The sequence below is a fragment of the Pan troglodytes genome, chromosome 13, assembly GCF_028858775.2.
Source record: "Pan troglodytes isolate AG18354 chromosome 13, NHGRI_mPanTro3-v2.0_pri, whole genome shotgun sequence".
Classification (NCBI taxonomy): Eukaryota; Metazoa; Chordata; class Mammalia; order Primates; family Hominidae; genus Pan; species Pan troglodytes.
Genome location: NC_072411.2, coordinates 102,373,457 through 102,396,717, shown reverse-complemented (window position 1 = coordinate 102,396,717; position 23,261 = coordinate 102,373,457). Strand labels below are relative to the sequence as shown.

At 39.1% G+C, this 23,261-nt stretch overlaps 1 protein-coding gene across 30 annotated transcripts in view; it reads right to left on the bottom strand.

Annotated features, from left to right (window-relative positions):
• SPATS2L (spermatogenesis associated serine rich 2 like) overlaps positions 1-23,261 on the bottom strand; it is a 173,389-nt gene that overhangs the window by 106,246 nt on the left and 43,882 nt on the right. For 4 of the 30 annotated variants that reach the window (XM_063791461.1, XM_063791471.1, XM_063791462.1 and 1 more), the window contains exon 3: positions 495-637. The exons of the other annotated variants lie outside the window; for them this stretch is intronic. The gene's annotated coding sequence lies outside the window, so the exon portion shown is untranslated. The remainder of the gene's footprint in view (positions 1-494; positions 638-23,261) is intronic. 30 annotated transcript variants of the gene reach the window in all.

Here is a 23,261-nt window from a genome sequence, read left to right as displayed (position 1 = left end):
TGGGACTGAAACCTCTGAAACTAACTCCGAAGCTGTTCCTCATTCCACTAGTCTGATGCCATTGTTTTGGTTCAATACAAATTAAGGGAATATGTAGCTTAAAAATTATTTAGAGGGTTCATTCCAGTTGCAACGTCTTAGTATTCACAAAAATTAGAATTGTAGATGTAAAGCTGGCTTGGCAAAAATGCCAAAGGGGGAAGGAAAATTATCAATGGGAGGAACAACATTTTCTCAGTGCTTTAAATTTTGCTCCCCACTTCCCAGTGAGGACAAACCACCATGGAATACCCTTTCCTGGGCCACATTCTTTCTTATCCATTCCTTAACTTACTATCTCCTTATGTTCCTTTCCCTTTATTCCTGTTACATTTGGTGTCATTAAAGGGCAGGTGAAGCTGTCCTGGGAGGTAGTGAGACTCCTGTCACAGAATCTGTTCAAGCAGAAGCTGGCTGGCCATTGAATGAGGATGATGGAGAGGGAATTCACTTACAGTTCAGGAAGATGGGGGACCTCTGCCTTATAACTCCAGAATTCCAAAGGGAGAAACAATGTTGTTTTTGCAGTATTTTCCCGAGCTTCCCATGAGGCAACTAGAGTGGTCTCATTCTGTCTTAGTCATGTGTTGTCTGAAAGCTTGAAGCAAAAATTGAAGCCAAGTCAAGTCCAGCTGATACCTACAAGGCACACTCTCAGAAGTCAATTATTTCCTTTGGGTTTTTATGCCTGGGAGTCTGAGATGGTGATGGAAAGAGCCTTTCTTCCTGCAGGCAGGGCCAGAAATGCCTCAAATCTACGGCTTTGTTAGAAAACACGGTATGACTTACCATTCAAAGCAAAATCTAAAGAAGCTGTTGGATGACACAAACAAATATCTTCTAACAGATTTTGCATGTTTGGGTTGGTTTGTAACTCAACCCAACCTTCATGAGAAGCATCTCCTGGTCCTAATGTACCCACAATCTGCAAGTCGGTGAAGCTTCAATACTGAACTCAACATCCAGTAACTGTTTACTCTTCTGGAGTCCTGGGACTCTATGTATAAGGGAATTTATCCATTCCCAAATTAATTTGTAGATAAGACATTTTGTCTTGGCAGATCTTGAGAACTTTATTCTTGAGAGTGCACTTATTCCTCATTTGACATAGTCTGGAGTCTTCTCACCCTGAGATACATACTCCTGAGCTGTAAGTTAATCCCGCATTCGACATCCTCATTAAATAGCCATCCAGACCTTGCTCAAACATATTCTACAATGGGGATCCATGCCTCCTATAAGAGCTTTTTCTGTACAAGTCTACTTGTGACTAAACCCTTAGCTAAGACGGAGTCAACTGCCTTCCATGAATGTGCTAGCTGTGCCTTCAGACACTCCTTAAACCTGGTCACTCTTCCAAAATTCTCAGATTCATCTTACGTATGCTTTACTCTATCCTAGTACAGACTTGTTCATAGAATCAAAGGATGTCAGAGTTGGAAAGAACTTTATATAATACATTCCTAAATTAATTTGTGGATAAGACATTTTGTCTTGTCAGAACTTGAGAACTTTATTCTTCCCACCCTGAGATACACATATACATATATATACTCAGTGGTTTTATTCATTTTTAAATGCAGCCTAAGATTGCATTTTCTTGATAATCACATCACGGTATACACTGATCATAATGAGCCTACAGTCAGTTAAAACCCCCAAGATTTCCTCATATGACCTGAGTCCCATTTCCCCAATCTTTACTTTGGCAGTTGATTTTTCTTTTTGAACCTTAAGTGCATGTGTTTACATTTGGCTCAAATTAATTTTGTCGTACTAATCTGGCTGATTTCTCAAGCCTATTAAGGTTCTGTTGGGTAGCAAATCTGTAACTTTCCACTTTAGCTGTCCATTTCACTTTGGTCATTCACAAATTGAAGGATATCATTTATGTCACTTATGCCATTAAGTACACAGTCTGGGCTTGAATCTCAGCTCTGCCACTTAGGAACTGTGTGACCTTGAGGAAATTAAACTCTCTGTGTTGCAGTTTACTCATTCATAAAGTGGAGATAAAAGGTTATCAATATCAACTACACAGAATTGTGAAGATTAAATAAACTAATATATATAGAATAATAGAACAGTTTTTGACACATAAGAGTTCAATAAATGTCAGTTATTTCTATTGTTTCATCAAAATCATCACCATTCATGTCACTGATAAAGAGAGATCTGGAATAGAACAGAGTCTATACTGGTTACCCTCCGCAATTACACTGACCCATTCTTTGGCACTCTCTGGGTTTGTTATGCAAACCTAGTTGTGAATCCATTGAAACTATTCTGTTATTCAGTTCTTATTTCTCCATTAAATCCATAATGAAACCCCGAGATATTGTGAAAACTGCGTTGATGAAATTCATATACACCATATCTATTACATTCTCTTCACTTTGCATTCCATTTATTCTACTGAACAGGAAAATCACTTAGTCCTGCTTGACTTCTTGGAGCCTAATGATTATCACTTGCTTTTCTGAGTGTTTTCTGTTTTCAGAATAAATTCCGGAATTTTGCTGAGCTTTTATGTTTTCTCTTTTTGTCAATCGCCAAGCTTCTGGGGGCTTTCTCCATTCTTTGCCATTCTCACAGATGATTGACTGCAGCAACAGTCACAGGTGAGCAAGGCATATGATGCAATCCGGGCCAGGTGGCCCCAATCCATGAGGAGGCACTAAGGGCCTAGCATTACACTGCTGGGGACCTCAGTTCCTTCTTACTCACATTTTGTTTTACCCTTACAGGTGAGAAATCAGTATCCTTGATTAAAAGGCAAGAATAAGAAGGGAGGAATAGTACTTTGTTTTTCTCTCATCAGAGATCTTGTCTCTTTCTTATTTTTTTCTTTACAAAACTAAAACAAATTTGTATAATAAAAAAGATAAAAATAATACTGCAGTCTTGACAGAAATAACTACATCATTATTAAAAAATGCACAAAACTCGACATCACTAGGATTCCAGTCTTCCATATCTGGATTATTCTGTCACCATTATTTTCTGTAGGATTGTTTCTTGCCAGCTTTTTATATCTTTGGTTGTTTTTAGGATTTTTTTTAATATATTATACTTAATTTATACTTATTATCCAGTACTTAATACTTATTAAGTATTATTGTACTTACTATCCAGCTCACCCTGGATTCCAGGCTTCCTAACACTTTTCTGATGGGATTCTGTCTCTCTCTTTGATATTTGTTCTTGGTTATTGGCCTCTCCTTGCATTCTTTTTAAATGGTCTTTTATGGCCCCTGCCTCACGGTGGCTCATGCCCGTAATCCCAGCACTTTGGGAGGCCAAGGTGGGCGGATCACTTAAGGTCACGAGTTCAAGACCAGCTTGGCCAACATGAAACCCTGTTTCTACTAAAAATACAAAAATTTGTTGGGCATGGTGGTGCAAACCTGTAATCCTAGCTATCCAGGAGGCTGAGGCAGGAGAATTGCCTGAATCTGGGAGGCAGAGGCTGCAGTGAGCTGAGATTGCACCACTGCACTCCAGCCTGGGTGACAAAGCGAGTCTCCGTCTCAAAAAATAAATAAATAAATAAAATAAATGAATGTTCTTTTATATTATGAGTTAATTTGAACATGCCCTTTGCAGCCATAACTATCTCTCTTCTTTTTTTTTTAGAACTATCAAATCTCTAATTCTAATCATTCAAACAGTTATGGACTGTTAGACTTGGAGTACATGTGTATGTGTAAGACAGAATGTGTACATTATCTTTGGTAATTTGGAAACATAATCATGATTATATTATCAAGATTTCATTGTTGATTCTTTCATTTTATACATATACACACGTATTTTATATATGTATATGTAAAACTTACTGGGTATCAGCTATGTGCCAAGACTGTTTGAGGAGCTTTAGGAGTACCTAGAAAGAGCCCTAATTTGAATGTAGAGGTGGGCTTCTCATCTCTTCACTCATCTTCTCTTTCAGAGTCTCAGGCTATAGAACTATATCTTCTTCTCTGAAATATTTGGGATTTACCCCTGAAGTCTGTAATACATGTCTGCTATATCCACCATCTGCTCCTTAGTTAGCTCAAAAGCTTAAACATTGTGGTCACAATCCTCCAAGTGCTGGCCCACAGCAGACACTCAACATGTATTTATCAAATAAATTGATAAAGGTTCCTTCTACTTCTATTTTACCAATCAATCTTTTCTTGGTTAAAATTAGGTCCAAAATAGCAGTTTCCTTCATTTCCTTTACTTCCCTAGAGAGAAAATGGCAGTGAGGCAAATTAGTATCTGAGACCCCATTTTCATTTAAACGTGAATAAGACTTCAAGCAGATGCTGAAAGAGCTTAAGTCTCTCATCACTCTTACTACCTCTGTGTCATTTTTGTACATTATAGCAGAACTAAATTATACCAATGCCCAATATGACTGAATGGTCTAAGTTCACTGAGTCAACTAAACTATGTATTATCCACCACATGTGAGGAACTCTCCTGGACACTGAATTTTTTTCTTCTTCCTTTTAACTTCACCAAGTATGCATCTTCTTTTGGGTTTTTGGATTCTCACACCTCTGCCTCCCTGAGAAGTTCGGGATTCCTGCTCCACGGAAAGAACCCACTGAACTATTACAGTGAAAAAGCTCATTTCCCTTCTGTTTCTGCTCTGTTACAAATCCTGCCATTCATCAACTTCTTTTCTTAGGGCAGATTAGTTAAAACCAGGTTTCTCAACCTTTTTATAATGAAAACTTTCTTACTTTCTTATAACGCTGTTTTGAATACCAAATTAAGTATAGTAATTTAAAAATCAGAACCATGAGACAAAATACTACATTGTTTATAAACTACAACTCTTACCACTTACCAATTAGGAACGATTTATCTGAATCTGAAAATAAATAACATTTTTAAAGAATGCAGCTAAATTTACAATGTGATTCAGTTGATCATCAACATGATCAATAACTTTTAGGATTTGAACTTTCATTCACACATTCATTTACTCCATATGTAGCATAAAAATTGGAATTCACTTTCAATACTGGGATATGTAAATATGGGCATTCCTTTCTTAACTTTTTCAATCTACTTTTAAGAAAGTAATTTAGGTAATCTATAATCAAATGCAAACACTGCACTCAAACAAACCACATAATTTATTTTCCATATGAAATAAAGAAATACTCTTATTTTCTTGAAAAGTATAGATTTTCATCTAGGCTTCTGTACCAAGATTTTGAGTCATCAGATCATTTTCACTGACTATGATTTGAGTACAGAATAACTTGTGTTCACAGAAACAACAAATCCATTTGTCTTTGCTGTTTCCTGGTGTGTTGCTAAAAGACTGTGTTCTGTCCACACGAGGTCATGGCCCTGACCTGGAAGTGGGCTTTGCTGAGTAAGCAGGTCAGAGATCATCATGATTGCAAAATAAGCAAGAAGGCATGAAAGTAATGAAGAAAGAGAGAGTGGGGGAAAAAAACCCAAATTAATGTTAATTAGCCTATAAGCTAAGCTAAACACAGTTTTTGCCCAAAGATAAAAGAAATTCTGTACAGGGCAAGAAAATGTTTAATAAAATACAGACTAAAATTTATTTGTAGTGAGTTTACTTAGAATACTGATGTTTTATCCTCTCAGGTATATCTTTTCAATAATATTAAGACTTTGCAGTAAGGTTAAGAAGTAATTTCTGAAAAGTGTTTAGTCTATTTTTGAGTCTTCGATTAGTGACAGTCACCAGCAAATGTTGAGCAAATTTTGGAAAAATTAATTGCACCTATAGAAACTCTTAGTAAATTACTACTTTGGTTTATTACATACTATATATTAATAAAGCATCTAAATGTGTTTAATTTACTAGCAAGAAGTACCTGAGATATGGTAAGATTTTGATTTATATGGTAATAAGCTTTAGGAATGTAGAAGGCAACATCTTGAAAATCTGTAAGCCTCCAATACAATCTTGCAGTGTGACATGGATTCCTCCATTAGTTAGGAGTTAGCTGAGCAGACATCACATGTGAGCTATTGCAATTATTTACAATTAATACTGCACATTTTTACTGCTGGGATGTTAGTTTGCATTTTCCTTTTATTTTCATATCAAATATTTCACACAGTCATGGTATTATGCCTATTACCAACTCAAGTCCATGAATAATCATTAATATTTGCAGACTTTTTTCTTATTTGATACTGCTGTTTTTATACGATAGTTTATTTAATTATATTCACTTGAAATTCTTAGTATAACAAAAGATTTCATTAACTCTCTCTAGGTAAAAAACAGATGGATACAAGAATAAGAAAGCAGACATAAGCAGAATTTGTTATTTTCTCAGGCTCAAAAGCCTCCTTTTGAGTGTGCCAGTCAGTCCAAATGAAGAGGATATTCTATGATAAGTAAACCCTTGGGATCAAGGACAGAAATATCAGCACAAAACAGGTATGAATCTGTCGACTGTTAATGTATGTAAGTGGATGGTGTGAAATAATTAATCCATGTTCAAGTAGTCTAGGCAATCCGCATAACTTGTACTTTGCAAGATATGATTGTTGATTTATGGTTCTGGGACAGCTAATGAGTTGCATTAGAATCCCAATATGTTCATGTTTGAAAAGAACTCCTTAGCATCTCAACAAAATTTCTCTTTTTATAAATGAGGAAACTGAGGCTGTATGGACAGAAGGAACATGATGAAAGTCACACTAGTAGAAAGTGGCAGGGTCAGGACTTAAACACAGGTCTACCATTCTTACTCATTCAAGAAAATTTTATTGAGCATCTCCTATGTATATAGGCTTGTGCTGAGTCCTAGCTAAAAGAACAGTACATGAAATACAATCCCTGGCCTCAAGGAACTTTGATTTTAGTGAGGGTGACCAGACAAGTGAGCAGAAAACAATACAATACAAGCCATTCTAGGGGAAGCACAAAGTTTTATTAGACCACTTTGAGTTGGGGGTGAGATGAGGGCAAACAACAAAAATTAGGAGGGTCAAGGAAAGCTTCCAGGTGGATGTCAGGTTTAAGCTGGGCCCTGAAGTAGCTGGGTGAATGGGGACACAGTGAAGAAGCAAGAAAAAGGAAGAACATGATCCTTAGAAAAAAATAAATACCCTAAGAATAAGGCCATAATGTTTCTGGCTAATCCATTATCCATATTAAAACTTTGTTAGCCTGAGTATATCACGGTAGAGTCTGATCATCTCTGAGTTCACAGAGTCCCACGTATAGACTTAGAAGACTGAAAACCAGGCTTTGAAACATGGCCTCAACTGAGAAGTCCTGTGTAGGCAACCAGCCAGCAGCAGCCCCACAGTGGTCATATTGCTGTCCCAGCCAAGCTGGTACAGCTGTCATCCTCCTTGAGCCCCATGGTCTTTGGCTGTAAACAGGCGTAATGCCATCTATTTATCTATTTCATAGTGATGTTGTGATGATGCTCCCCTTCCTCAGCAGGAAATGGAAGTAATAATATGTATTTCGCAGTGATTTTGTGAGCACTAAAAGATAACATAAGTAAACCCACATAATATTAGCACTTGGGTAGTAGGAATACAATTCTGTTGGTTTCTTGTCCTGTGATAATGCAAAAGCTGTTCCCTGGGAATCTGACTGGCCAGAGGAAAACCTGTGGCCTTCACTTTATTCACTTACACCAGGATCTACCCAACAGACTTAACTGACCTGAAGGACATCAATGAATGTCAGATTGTGAAGATTCTCCTTTTTAGAGAGACTTTCTTAATCAATAAAACAAAACAAAGCAAAAATAAGAAAACAATACACGGAGTTTATTCTTCCAGCCCAGTCATCCCTGAACTGGAATGCCTCACTCTAGAATGCCCACCCCACCTGGGACTGCCTTGCACTCACTGGGATGACTGGCAACTGGTCCTTCTCTGCTCCCTGCTAGGAACTTCCCTCCCCTACCTCTCTACAGACCCCAACAAGCCTTCAGACATTCCTGCAGTCTAGGCAGAAAGGAGAAAGAAAATACAGGGAGAATTGCTTTGGGGAAGGACCTATGAGTGGGTGGTACCTGGATGGCACTAGAATAAATTTCCCAAAACTTGGCAACAAGTGAAATAAAAACATCTTCTGAGAGTTGATATATAAAATCAATAAATGATGAACCCTAGGAGAGACTTCAAAGTCCCCTTAAAGTGACTGGGCCACTGTAAGACTTGACAGTTGCCACTGACATTAAGAAAGAAGTCCATTGGCAACCTAAACACAGGAACAGGGCACTCAGTGGGAAATCTTGCCCGTCTGAACACTGGCAAGGCTGAGATACATCACTGTGTTCCCTATGCTAAGTACTTCTCACAAATCATTTTATTTAGCAATTACAACAAATCGCTGACATAGCTCATTCTATTCTTCTTACAGAACAGGAGAGGAAACACTGTGTTTCCTAGTGCTGCTGTAACACATAAGCACACATTTAGTGGCTTAAAATAACAAAAATTCATTACCTTACAGTTTTGTAAGTCAGAAGTCTGACAAGGATCCTTTTTGGAAGCTCTAGAGGAGGATCTGTTTCCTTGCCCTTTCTAGATTCTAGAGGCCACCCACCTTCTTTAGCTTACGTCTCCTTCCCCCATCTTCAAAGCCTGCAGCGTCCCATCTCTCTGACCATTATTCCACAGTAACATCTCCCTCTGACTCTGAGCTCAGCCATAATATCTGTTTTTTTTTACTCTCCAAGAATCAATTTTCATACCCTTGGGGGCAATGTTTCCCCTGTTGAGAATTCATGACCTATTCAAACAGGAATACTAACACTGAAGTGAGTGCCTGTTGTTGATCTTCCACCACAACCTCCCAGTTTTCCTTCCTCTGGTATGTGCCAGCCATGCAGGTGGAGACTGATTCAAGGCTTTAAGCTTCGACCACAGAAACTGATGCAGAAAAGGTACACACTAAAGCACTCAGCCAATGAAATGAGACTTTTCATTATTATGTCATCTCTACAACAGACAGTAGAAATGCTAACTTTTGTATATCAAACAAATGACCAGCTATGAAACATATTTTCAATGTCATTTTTAATATCCTCTGTACACTTACATTAATCCAATTCTTGGGAAGAGCTATGTATTTATTTCTTGTTCCTAGTTAAAATAACGAATGTCCTTGATCTAATTCTGCCATGGTTTTTATTACTTTTCTCAATAACAAAAGCCAGAAACAAAATCTGATTTTGCTTCTAGCTGTTTAAAGAGATAAAAATCAGTGTGACTGTCAAAATCCAGGTTGGTCTTGTCAGGTTGAGAGGAAAACCAGGGCTACAACTGAAGAAGACGAATATGGACACTAACATGAAAAAGTGCTTGGCTAGTCAAGTAAACAAATAAGACACACAAGTCCCCGATAGAATATGTATAGCACTGCACTATAATAAGCAAACTGTCTCTTTATGATTATTTTCCTAGCGAGGATATTGCTAAAGTAATGCAGATTTTATAACGAGGTGGTAGTAGTAGTATAATTTAAAAAAAAAAACTTTAAATTTTCATTCATTAGCATTTTAAAAGTTTAATTTTTATCATTATAGGCCTCAAACTACATTACTGCCCCTTTCAGAGACGTGTAGCAATAACTGAGACTAATAGAAGGATCTGGATCGAGGGGCAATGGCAGTACGGCTTCTGTGGCCTAAAATCACAGTGATCATGCATGCGATCTTGGTTTTATACTGAAGCTATCTGGCCTGAAAATTGTACCTAGAAAATTTATTTTAATTCAATTGTATAGTAGCAAAATATATTCCTGGGGGTTAAGCTTCAAATTATTTTCCAGCAGGAGGATAGGTGTATCTCATCATTGAAATGGAGGCCTGAGAGCCACAAAGTTGCAACACCAACCTTCTATTGCAGAGCGAGATTTTCTCCTTCTTTATATCCTTAGATATTTTTTACTTTGCTTACTAGTCCCCTAGCTGAACTCGGGGTCAAAACATGCTGCGAGGCTGGCACTACAAAGCCACAGGCAAAGCAAACTGTTGTCCCCAAAATCCATTACTCCCTTCTACCTGGGTGCACAATCGCCCATCTAAAGGTCATAATTTCCACCCTCCCTTGCAATTAAGTATCTTCACATAGCTAAGTCCTGGCCAATGGAATGTGAATGGAAGTAATATGCAAAACTTCTGAGTTGTACCTTTAAAAGGAAAGGGTGTGCTTCCCACTTCCTTTTGTCCCCTTCTTGCCAGCTGAAGTGTGACAAGAACTTGAAATGGAAGCCACAATGTAAGGATGACAGGACAACCTGCCAGAAGACTGTGCAGCTCCCTCATCAGCCTGTATGCCTAGACTGTGACATGAGGGAGAAACAGACTTTTGTGTTTCTAAGCCAGTGTTTGTCTTTATCTCAGCAGCCAAATTGGTAACAAAACTAATATTTAATCCAGAAATTTCCTGCACTCTAGCATTCACAACTCTTTTTTTTCAAGACAAGGTCTGTCTCTGTTGTCCAGGCTAGAGTGCAGTGGCTCCATCACAGCTCACTTGCAGCCTCAACTTCCCAGGATCAAGCAATCCTCTTGCCTCCATCTCCCGAGTAGCTGGGATTACAGGCATGTGCCACCATGCCTAGCTATTTTTTTATTTTTTTATTTTTTGTAGAAACAGGGTCTGGTTGTGTTGCCCAGGCTGGTCTTGAACTCCTGGGCTCAAAGATCTTCCTGCCTTGGCCTCCCGAAGTGCTGGGATTACAGGCGTGAGCCACCACATCTGGCCCTGCATTCACACCTTTGGGTTAAGAAGGTTTCAATATCCTAAAAGACTTATGTATAAATGTCCTAATACCCTGAACAAATCATAATGGACAGGTAAAAAACTGATTTTGAATTAACATTATAGTTTTTCTTTTAAGCTGAATACTGGGGATAAATACATAGAAGCACACAGAAACCAGTAAATAATCCTTTTTTTTTTTGTTCCCACAACTAAAGTGGTATGTGAAAAACCGAAGAGGATGTAGAAAAGTGCATGCATACAAACAGGTGCATGATGGCAAAGGATTGGCTTATTCAGTTGTAAATCTAGCGGTCAACTTAATATCCCTGTTTCAGACAAAGGATGGCAATGAACTGAGCCTTCTACAATGGAAAGAAAACCATTTTAAACTGCAGCAAGAAAGCCTTAACGATTTGGAGAAATGTATTCTCTTAGCCTGTAGTTAATCATTTTAGTTACTGAGGGAGGTTTTGAAATCTCTTTCCCTGCAGATATTTTTTTAATTGGATAGATTTTAATTTTCTAGAATGTCATGTTAGAATTCTGCCCTACGAGGGCAAGAAGGAGGGAGTGAGGATGGAGATTATCTCAACAAGGTCCCTCATCCAGGGACCAGGGCTTCCAATCTTTCCTTCTCCCCGCAGTCAATTTCCCTTCTTTCTCCTTTTTCTTCTCTCTCTTTCTCTCATGACATTAAGTTGGTTTGTGCTTACATGAGAAGCAATAAACTTTGTTTCTCTTTGCTTTATTTCTCATGACCACATGCTTTCACCTATGTCCATTCTATAATGTGCCACAGATTGCAAAATTTAATGGTAGGAACAGTGTGTATGTGTATGTAGGTGTGTGTATCTGTGTAGGGATGTGTGTGTGTGTTGGGGGAGGGTGGGGAATAGTGGGGTGGAGCTAGAAAAGGAGTTTCACAATGGATCCAGAAGCAATTCACAGACACACACACACAAACACACAGTCACACACACACACACACACACACACACACACACACACACACACACACACACAGCCCTGTTCTGCTCTGTTCTGTTCTATCCTACCATTGGGAAATCAGATGATGAACTCTGGTGGGGGCGGGGGGTCGTACAATGGCATCAAGCCTCAGGCCTCAGTACAGATCCATCTTCAAGCACACAATTCTACTCATCCCCTCAATGGGTCATGTGCCATGCTAGTCTTTTTGGTAAAAAAAGAAAGAGTGCTCCTTTTCAGGTAGATACATTTGAAACAACACAAAGAGCTTATTACGAGGTGATGAAAGCCAAAATAACAGTAGCTTATTTATTTAGAGGAAATCCCATATTGTGAGGACACTGCTGACCACCTGCCACCTGCTTCCCCTCCCCCAAGGAGGAGCGGCTTATCTCCTAGGTTCATTTGAAAGAATAAACAGGGTAACCCCCTTCCTCTCCCCACTCTGATAGGATCCTTCTGCCTGCCTGCAAAGAGGGTAACTTTCCACCTGCTCTTGGCCATGCAATAAGCTTTGGGTGCAGGCCCTGCCCCTGGTTGGGGAGGACAGAGGTAGAGAAGGGGATGTAATGTCCCACTCTGCCTGTAACTGGGTCTCCTTACTGCAGGGGCGAAGTATTAGCAAACCATCCTGGCCCTGATCTAAAGCCACATTTTCCAGTGAGCTTTTATCAGAAAGAAAGCTGACATTTTACTCTCCTCTTGCCTGACTGCCCTCTCTCTCAACATTACCTGGCACACTGTAGGAAACTAGTAAACAATTTTTGAAGAAGAGAATAAATGGACTTGGGTGGACCAGTTAGCTGACCTTCTAAAACCCCAGTGAAATTGTTCTGAACTTGAGGCTCTATGTATTTTTTATCACTCACTCCATAGTTGTAGTGCTTGCACATGGACAATATATGTTATTTATTTATAAAGGTTAAACGTGTGCTTCTGTATTAATATATCACATACTTTATAGAAATATTCTAAAATAGAAATTTGAAAAGATATGGAAAAAGATGTTAATATAAGCTCCAATATATTCTTACACCCCCAAAAGATTATTTTGAGCACTCCACTTTGGAGCCCACTGGTCTAGAATTTCAGTACTGTAGAAGTTCAGAAGAGAAGGACTTAGAAGTCTGGAGTAGTCCAGACAGACCCAGCTGGACTGGAAGGGCCCTGGTTCACAGCCGTGCACTCCTTGCCACATGCTGTAAGATGACTTTCCATTTGCAGAAGATGCTCAGTGTATATGTGTTGAAAAGAACTGGAAGGAGAAGGTGAGGACTGAGCTAACAGTTGCTGAATGGCCAGGATTTACAAGCTAGAAGGAAAATGGGAGGTGCATGCCAAATGAGACTTCTCTGGGAATACTTTATTCCAAGAACAGGCTTATCACAGAAATGGGATAGAAGTTGGCTTTCATCACACTGACTTGAGCACCAATGTATTGCAGAGTAACAGGAAATAATGTTAGTCATTGGAAGACAGAGAAGAGTGAAAGTGGCAGGTTACCTTGAACAATGAAATAAAGGTAGAGAAATCTGGATTTGATTTGCTGTAGAATGAAATATGGAACCATTCAATATTTTAAAGATACAAACATCATCATGATATCTATGTTTTGTGAAGATTATTCTGAGGTTAGGGTGCAAGCTGGATGGAAAAAAACTGGATTTGGTTAGAGCAGCTCAGAAGAGTCTGTAGTGAGACTATCAGAGTTTGATTAGAGTGATAAAGGTGGTAATAATGAAGAAAGTATGAAACTGAACATCAATTAGAAAGAATATGATCAAGCCTCAGTAAAATATGGAGGAAGAAAGAGAAGAAACCAAATACTCCTAGAAATGATTCCACCATTTAAAAACTAAACAACCCTAATTGATTTCTTGAAGTTTTTTATCCTGATTTGCTAGAGTAAGTAACAACAGTGTGAGTTGATATTTCCTTACTCCTATTTAAAAGCTTGGGGCTCAGCCTCTAACCTCAAAGAAAATTTGTGTGTGTGTGTATTTTTTTTTTTTTAAGAGTCAGGGTCTCACTCTGTCATGTTGTCCAGGCTGGAGTGCAGTGGTATAATCATGGCTCACTGCAACTTTGAACTCCTGGGCTCAAGGGATCCTCCCCTTCAGCCTCTCGAGTAGCTAGGACCACAGGTGTGCACTGCCACGCCTGGCTAATTTTAAATTTTGTTTTTAGATAGAGATGGGATCTCACTATGTTGCCTGGTCTCAAACTCCTGGCCTCAAGTGATCCTCCTGCCTTGACCTCCCAAAGTGCTGGGATTACAGGTATGGCCCACTGCATCCAGCTAAAAAACTCTTAAACATGGAAGATGGGCCAAATTTTCAAGAGCCCAAGATATTACGACATTTGCTAGAAGATGCAATTTAGAAATGGCACTCTGCCTTAAAAAAAAAAGGGAAATATCACTTTTGTGTGTATGTAGTGAACAACTCCTGATTTTCTGCATGTAAGTGAGCAGAGCAATCTGGTCAACCACAAGATGAAGACCAATATTAAATTCACGTACCTTTGCAGCCAGGTTTTTCCTGTATGTGAACTCCACTGTATTTCTAGCCATAGAATTTAGCTCTAAGATAATTTAGCCAAATGAATACTAAAAGACATGGAATAGCGGTGTAGGTCATGAAAATGCTGGAAGAAAAAGAAGTCCAAGCATTTTCATCAACTAGTGCTAATTCTGTGAACAGGTTATATGATGTGCCTCCATCTGTACAGTTCATCTTTTGAAACCTGTGTGCTAGATCCCTCAATGGCTTATTCTGAAAATGGTCTCCTAAGATGGTAAGAAATGACCAAAAATTACATAAAGCTCACTTTCCAAATAGAGTTATGCAGAAAATAATCTGCCATCTGGCTTTCTGGCTAACTTCACTTCTTTCCTTTTAGGCAGATATTATTTTATCCAGACCACACAGTTTGTTCGTCTAGTTGGTTCACGAAAATTTCAGAACATGACTCTGTAACAGGAATGTTTGGCAAGTGACAGAACAGTAGCTGCTTAACATCAGGCCAGTTTCCTTGTCTCAGTGGTTAAGCAAGTCTCTCCCAGGCTACGTGTGCTTGGGTGCCTTCAGTTATAAATTCAAACTGATGATTTGATGACATCTTTGATATCTCTCAAAGATCATGTCTCCAATGCACTTTGAGACATGTATTGCTCACGTACATATACTGATGCTCAAAAATTAACTACGAAGACTTTAAAACCCAGTGCTACTTCATGAGAAACATTATGATAGTCTACTTGAATGCAGATTGATCTAAACCAAGTCACTGTACTTGTCATTTCATGTGAAATGGGATAAAGTTTCCCTATTCTTGTTACATAAAAAACAACCTGTGCTTTAAAATTTAGCCAAGGTGTACTGGAGTATGGAAAAAGTAATTTGGTCTGGGTTGGCTTTTCAAAACCATTTAAACTAAGAAAAGAGGCATCTGATTTTTAAAAAATCAGATAAGTTGTATAGTACTTTTCCCTCCTCTACATTTTTCAAAAGGCAGAAATAAATGGTCTTTGTAACCACCTACCTGTCTCCAAAGAAAGTGACAGGCTGAGCTGAAAGTTAGAGCCTCCAAACTTCTGCCAATGTAAGGGAGGAAGGCTTTAAATGACACTGTGAGCTTGGCATTATTTCTCAGTGGCCTCACTTAGCCAGCAATGCTAAGGGCTCCAGCAGAGCCTAAAGCATAATTCTACAGACACTGACAACGAAAGGACTTTCAGGAATGTAGTAACCGATCCTACAGAAGCAGTTTAGAAGGGAAAACACATGTCCAAAAAAAATCTGGCCCCAAATAGAGGTGGAATGAACAGAATTCAACATCTGTGAAGAATGTTGGATGATGACATTATAGTTCTCAAGAAAATATTCAGTAACAACTTCACACAATTTTAATAAACACAGTTTATCTAGATCCTTGAAAGTAACAATTCCATTGCTATGGTTTGAATGTATCCCTTAAAGTTCATGTGTTGGAAACTTAATCCCCAATGCAGCAGTGCTGGGGGGTGATTAGGTCATGATGGCTCTGCCCTCATAAATGATTAATGTCCTTATTGCAGGAGTGGGTTAGTTATCTGGAGAGTGGCTTTGGTGTAAAAGCAAGGTGAGCCCCCTCTTGCTCTCTTGCCAGCCATGAGAGGAAGGCAGCACAAAGGCCCTCCCTTCACCAGACACCAACGCCATACTTCCTAGCCTCCAGAACCATGAGCCAAATAAACTTCTATTCACAAACTACACAATCTAGAGTATTCTGTTATACAAAATAGGCTGACATCCATGATCCCTAAAGCGTTATTAGTCATTTACCAAGCCATCCTCAGATTTTTATTTCCTATTGAATCTAGTTGATAAGTTATATTGCTCATTTGCATAATTCCATTTCCTCCACTATGTCTTTGATCCAGAGCATGACATCATGTAGTCAGAGAATGGAAAATGTTTCTATATTTTGGGAGAAAAAAAAGCAATGTTTGTGATAACCCATTTTTTTCCCTCCTTCTAAGCTAAACACTTATAATTCTTAACACATGTTTTTTTCTTGGAACCATTTTTTTACTTCTGGCTTTATGTAAAATGTGAGAATTTTGTATCTCAGAAAATGGCACTAGTTCATCTCTTATGATGTCCCCATTGTATGTTCATTGCCAGTGAGACAAATCTGTTTAGCGCCATCATTATTATTACTATAAATAGACCTGTATAATGTGCTTTTATGCATGTTTATCATTTTCAGTTTCAGAACTGTGTTATTTAGGCCTTGATCAGAAAGGTTTTCATATGAATAATGAGCCTGACTTTCTGGTCTGAAATTCCAATACACTTTACAGATAGATACACATAATACCCATTTACCAAGAGTGGACTGACTTGTAATTCAAATAAGAAATTCAAAACCACAGGTGTAAATGTACTATTAGTGTTGGGCTTTGACTTGTAAACAGGAATATAATTCATGAATTTCATTAATTATTTAGTCAACCATTACATAGATATTTCTCAGTCAAGTTGTAAAATCTTAACATTCAGGTTTTAAGTGTGTTTTACAGGTACACACGATAATCTTAATCTCTAAAGACTTGGAAATAAGGAAACAACCTTCTTTATTTCCTTATGAAATAAGACTCAGTCATCTAATTTTCACCTTCCAGGTGTAAGGATCTTATAAAATAGCATAATACTGAAGTCAGAGACAGTCTGAAATTGTCTGAATTATATTCTGTCTTCTAATTACCTGCAAATGTGTTTGCTTCACTGTTTAAAAAGACATAGATGTATGTGTCTGCATAAACATATTTGTATACACAGTGGAATACGGAATGGAAGGAGAACTCAATTCAGAACTTCTAGTCCTGCTTTCCGCAACTCAAATGTATCAAGTTCTCTGACTCCCAGTCTCACCATCTGTAAAGCAGCTGTGAAGAACAATCGTGTGTGGAAACCTTTTGTAAAGAGTGAAACAGAAATCACTAAATGCATATGAGATTTGTGTGTTTGTGTGTGTGGTTGCTATAGCTTGACCCAATTCACAGCAACATGACAATGAATGGGGCTTGTCCTCCTTATCTGATTCACAGACATCCAGATTTTTAAAAAGGATACTTGTAAATCCAAATGAATCAAAGTAAATGAAGGTAGAAAGAATCACACCACATTAGAGAAAATACTGAGGAGCCCACCAGGTCCAGCCCAGAGGCTATGTCTGGCGTGAGACCCCCTAACTGTGTCTTTTGCACAGCTTCTCCTTCCATTCCAGAAACCACGATTTTTCCAGAAGGGCCAAGTTTTTCCACAGGCGGTCTCCACAGCAGTGCCGCAGTGGCTCTGGCATTGAGGGGGACAGACAGCAGGCGGGTGAAGGGCAAAGAGGGGAAACAAAAGAGATGTCTGAAAAGGGAGAGATGGAGGAAGGGCGGCCTTTTATGTCTACGGGAAACCTGTTTGTCAAGTTCTTGTAAGTCAGGGATTGTACGTATATCCAACCATAGTTTACTACAATTGAAAAAAAAAAGTCATTCACGGTTGACATTTCCTAAATGTCATGTATAGCTACGAAACACAACCCTGGCAAGATGTCAAAGGTACTGCCTTTGTTGTTAAAATCTGGTTTGTTCAGGCACAGCAAATAACTAACAAACTCATGGCCATTTTCTCTTAAATCGAAAAATATTTTCTGATGTATCCCAAAAAGCACTTTTAAAATACATCTATAGACAGTTAAAAGTTATTTGTATTTTCTACAAACTATCCCTCCAAATGGGAAGAAAGGAGAGGAATAAGAATCCTTGGCAACAGCTAGCCTCCCGCAATGGTGAAGGCTTGAAAGGCACGAGAATGAAGTGGGTAAGTGGGAAGAAAAGGCTGAACTCCATTCTTTTTTTTTTTTTTTGAGACAGAGTCTTGCTCTGTCGCCCAGGCTGAAGTGCAATGGCACAATCTCAGCTCACTGCAACCTCCACCTCCTGGGTTCAAGCGATTCTCCTGCCTCAGCCTCCTGAGTAGCTGGGATTACAGGTGCCAGCCACCACGCTCAGCTAATTTTTGTATTTTTAGTAGAGACGGGATTTCACCATGTTACCAGATTGGTCTCAAACTCTTGGCCTCAAGCAGTCCTCCCACCTCGGCCTTCCAAAGTGCTGGGATTACAGGTGTGAGCCATCATGCCCGACCTGAACTTGATTCTTTACTAGGGCTGGCTACACTGCCCAAGACCTATGGCTCCACTTCTAGGATCACAGGGTGAAGTTAAAGTCATCTCATTGTATGAGAGCGAGGAACATCAACACCCCTTTCTATTCAGAGCAGAGAGCCTTCACTAAATTCCATGGTCTTGGCTATGCATCTTTCCCTCTTTGGGATAAATGACAGGGTCTGAGCTAATGATTCACACTGTTAAAATTATAGACCGAGGCAAATAATTATTCATGGTTAGTTAAGCTTAAGTTTGCTCCAACATGCCTTCCTGAAGTGATTCCTCTCAAAAATAAACTTACTTGGGAAATGTTTAACTTCATTAAGCCCTCACTGACATCAAGAAGGTATATTTCCAATGGACACCACCATGCAAAATATGGATTGGACAACTTAACTGAAGGCCCACTTTGCTATTTATGGAATGTTCTCTTCTCACTATAAAGAGAGGACCAGAGTTCTGCCAAGAAAATGTAAAAGCTGTAGTTTCCTACAATAGTGGTGCATATTTCTGTTTTAGACCACAGCACAGTACTTGTAGAAGTCATTGCTTCAGTAAGAGTTGATTATGTGTTCATTTCTCAAGGACAATGGGTCTGAGTGGCAAATACCTTCAGAATTTTTTTTTTTTTTAGGGATAAGCTAAACTAAGTCAGATTTCTTTGTGAAATAGGGGATGTGGCAAAACAAAGGGTGGTTAGATTCAAAGTTTGAAAATTTTGGGTATCATAGCTATTGGAGGTAGGGAATGGTAAAGGGTTGGAAGAAGGTGGAAATATCCAGGGACCACATCCATTTGCTCTTCTTGTTTTCTGCTTCAGGGGTAGTGACTTCTTTTGAAAAATGAGAGGTTTATTTTCATAACAGGCAGTGAGGAATAGTTAGGCAGATGTGTGTGGGTTGGTTCTGGCCCTTGATTAGCAGACAGGAATGATACTGCCTTTAAGTTTCACCAAATATATCCGTCAAAACACATACAAGGGACCTCCACTTGGATTGCACAATCAAGATCCCAAATTTCAATGCAGCGATCAAGCTGTTTTAGGAAAGTTTAAATGGAGCCAAATTTCCATTTCCAGAACTGTTCTCAGATGTGGTTAACAGATTACATGGACTTTTTCATCTCCTCTTCTTCGCTCCTCTAGGTTGAAAAGTCTAAAATCAAGGTATTTTTGAAAAATTTTCTGTGTTTTGATCAAGGAAGTACTTGATAGAGGCCAGATGTCATTCTGCTACCAGAGTATCCTTTCTCAGAACCACAGCAAGAATGTTCCCAAACCTTTTAAAGAAAGTACATGCCATGTACAACATGTAGATGCTGTTGTCAGAGTAGTTCAGACTTTGGGCAGCTAAAATTGGAATGTGGCTTTGAGAACACTAGAAAGTTCACTGTGTGGCCGTGCATGTGTGTCAATGTGGGTGTTCCCCTCCCCTGCTTTCTCATTTTTTCCCCTCATATATGCAGGTTTTTGTGCTGTTAATCCTCTTGGAATGTAGCTCTTATCAGCACCTAGAGGAATTCATTACCCCTTCACCTTCGCTGTTCACCAGCCCATGAGGCTAAGGAACAAGAAAGCAATTGTCTGCAGAGTTGAACCCTGAATTCAGGTGTGCTGGCACTGAGTTACTGTCTACCTGATTTTTCCTATAATCAAAAGGGAAGGGGAGAAATTAATAATGCTTCCCTCTCCAAGGGAGCAGGAGGAAAGGGAGCCTTCGGGAACAGAGGTTAAGGCCCCCTGCCATTAAATCCAGCTATTTTAAAGCTAAGGGTTAAAAAAGAAAAAAAAAAGCAGCAGGTTAGCAGATTCACAAGAGATCCTAAGCGTGTCTGTGATCAATACAGTGGAGGTGAAAACTAGTTAAGCCTGTTATTTGGGATAATGTTTAAAAGAGAGAGAGAAAATCGTGCTTGTTTACCACATATATATATATTTATGTATATATTTTATATATAATATATAAATGTATATATTTTATATATATAAATATATATATAAAATATATAAATATATATATAAATATATATATAAACTGCTGGTTATATAGCCTCAAAACCAAAATATTTTGTATTTTACATAGAGCTGCAAAAAGTCATTTTATGGTCTTTAAGTATATGCCCTTTTCTATCACCCTTAAATTGTCAGTTTTGTTCACACAAGAAAAGAAACTCAGAATACAAATACAGCACTACCTTTTTTGGTTGTAAACCATGAGGCATTGCTACACTGTCAGGCACTTACAAAAAGCAAAAGGCAAGACACAAACACCCATCAGTCTCTGGCTCTTTCTTCAAGCACGTAAACTGAGATGTACACTGAAATGGGAAACTACCCAAGCCAGAAAGGTAGCCAAACAGACTGGAAAAGAGATATAGCAACATTCTTAGAATCCATTAAAAGGCAATAGAAAGCAACCATTAACTGAACAACACTCAACCAGATTGACAAGATAGAACTGAAATGGCACAGGGGGCTTCCACCCTCTTAAAGAGCCGTGTCAAGGAGCAGGGGATTTATAACCAAAACCCTCAGATATTTCTAGAAGCCAACAGGGAAACCTTATACCAAAGACTACATCATTGTTAGCTATGTTTTTACAAGGTTGATTTATAGTTGCATCAAAAAAAAATCTCAATCTATAACTCCTCGCTACTGAAGGGAGGAGTGAATAAAAAAATTTTTATGCCCCATCCTTCAGTTTAAGGCTATGTAAATCAGTCATCAATTCTGAATATTGTATTAGATGAATCCCTTTGTTAACAATTATGCATGTCAGAACACCAGGAATAATTTAGTATTAACCAAAATACATCAGGTGTTGGAGAAAAGTTACTGACAAGGTAATATATTTATTTTTTTAATGGGACAGTTTAGTTCTCGGCAAAACAAAATATGTGCCATTCATTTAATTTTAATTTCTCAGGATTTTGAAAAGTATCTCAACTTCAAATGTTTTTACTGCAAATATATTACTATAGTCACAAAATCTTCTAGCATACATTAAGTTTATTCACTTAGCAAACATCATTCCTCTGTATTCCCGGTACTTACACGCTTGGAGAAAAGTTTGCTATTGTTGGTTAGTGCATCTAAAAACACAAACACTGAGATGTTTGGCACTCCCTCCCAGCAAGTGCTCAGCTACAGAAGAAATACACAAATGCACTTCTCCCTCAGAGTTCGCACTGCTTTCCACCCATTGATTTCATAGTGGTGCATTTCATTTTCAAAACACTTGCATAAACATGATTGTGAACCATGCTGTGAGGTTAACTTTTGTTGATAACACAAAACCTGAGAAGATTTGTTTTTCAAAAGGTTCTTGGCAGTGACTGAACATATGGTGTGATCTTTGTGGAGGGTAATTCCTCACTTGCTTCACCCATTCTCTGTATTGCTGAAGCCAAGAGCCTCAACATTCCAAAGGAAACAAAAAAAAATTAACCACACTCAGCCCTAGTCAGTCACTATCCACAGGATTTTAGGTCTACTTAAAATTTAAATTTAAGCCAGGCATGGTGGCTCATGCCTATAATCCCAGCACTTTGGGAGGCCGAAGTGGGCAGATCACTTGAGGTCAGGAGCCCATGACCAGCCTGGCCAACATGGTGAAACGCCGTCTCTACTAAAAAAACAAACAAACAAAAAAACATAGCTGGGCGTGGTGGCACACACCTGTAGTCCCAGCTACTTGGGAGGCTGAGGCACGAGTATCGCTTGAACCTAGGAGGCAGAGGCTGCAGTGAATGATAGTGCCACTGCACTCCAGCCTGGGTGACACAGTGAGACTCCATCTCAAAAAATAAAATGAAATCAAAATAAAATTTAAATTTAGAAATTTGTATTGAGAGAAAAATTTAAATAATATATTTTTTTAAATGGCTATTAACATGGGGTGGGAGTGGTTAACACTGTGCTGATCTGTTTTCTTCCAAAACCTGCTTGGATGGTGAGAAAGTAATTTTTAAAAGGTATAAGCCCAAAAGGACAACAAATGAGAAGATGAGACAAAAATGGCTGAGGCATGACACAACCATTCAGAAAGAAGGAAAGCAGACAAAAGAGTAGGAACTTGATTCAGCAGAGGCCACTGAGACTTAAGGGCCCACAGATAAGAATACAGAGAAGCCAGCCGTCTGGCCACCAAAGAACCCCTGGAAGGCTGAGAGGGGGAACAGACCCACCTCACTCACCGTAGCCACGCAACCATCCCTCCCAACCCTGTGGGACATATGTGGTTTCCTCTCTAGAAAACTGAACCCAAGAGGCTGAGACCCCAGGCATTATGGAGGGCAGGCTGAGGGTCCAGGTTGAAAACAAGGGCCTAGGAGGAAGTCTGTCTGGGCACTAACAGTGAGGCCTCCAGCTCTCTCCCATTCAATAGCCTGGGGCAGTGGCTACTCTTAGACCCCCAGGCAGGAGATGTGAATTTCATTCCTGGGTAATGGAGTGACCACAGTGGGAAGACATTTAGATGTTGACACTTTGGTGGGAGGACAAAGTAAAAGGTGGCTTCCAACAAACTGAATTTGCTGAAAGGAATGAATTCCTGCCCTTCAGTGCTTGGATGAGAATGGCAATTAACAGGAGACCAGAAGGAGAAGGTTAGAGGATAAACAGGGTATAGTCATTAATTCCCCTGACCTGGGCATTGAGAACCTTGGATTTCACTCTTGCCTGTGTCTTTGACTCTTTTTCTTTTCTGAGACGAAGTCTTGCTCTGTTGTCCAGGCTGGAGTGCAGTGGCGCCATCTCAGCTCACTACCACCTCTGCCTCCTGGGTTCAAGGGATTCT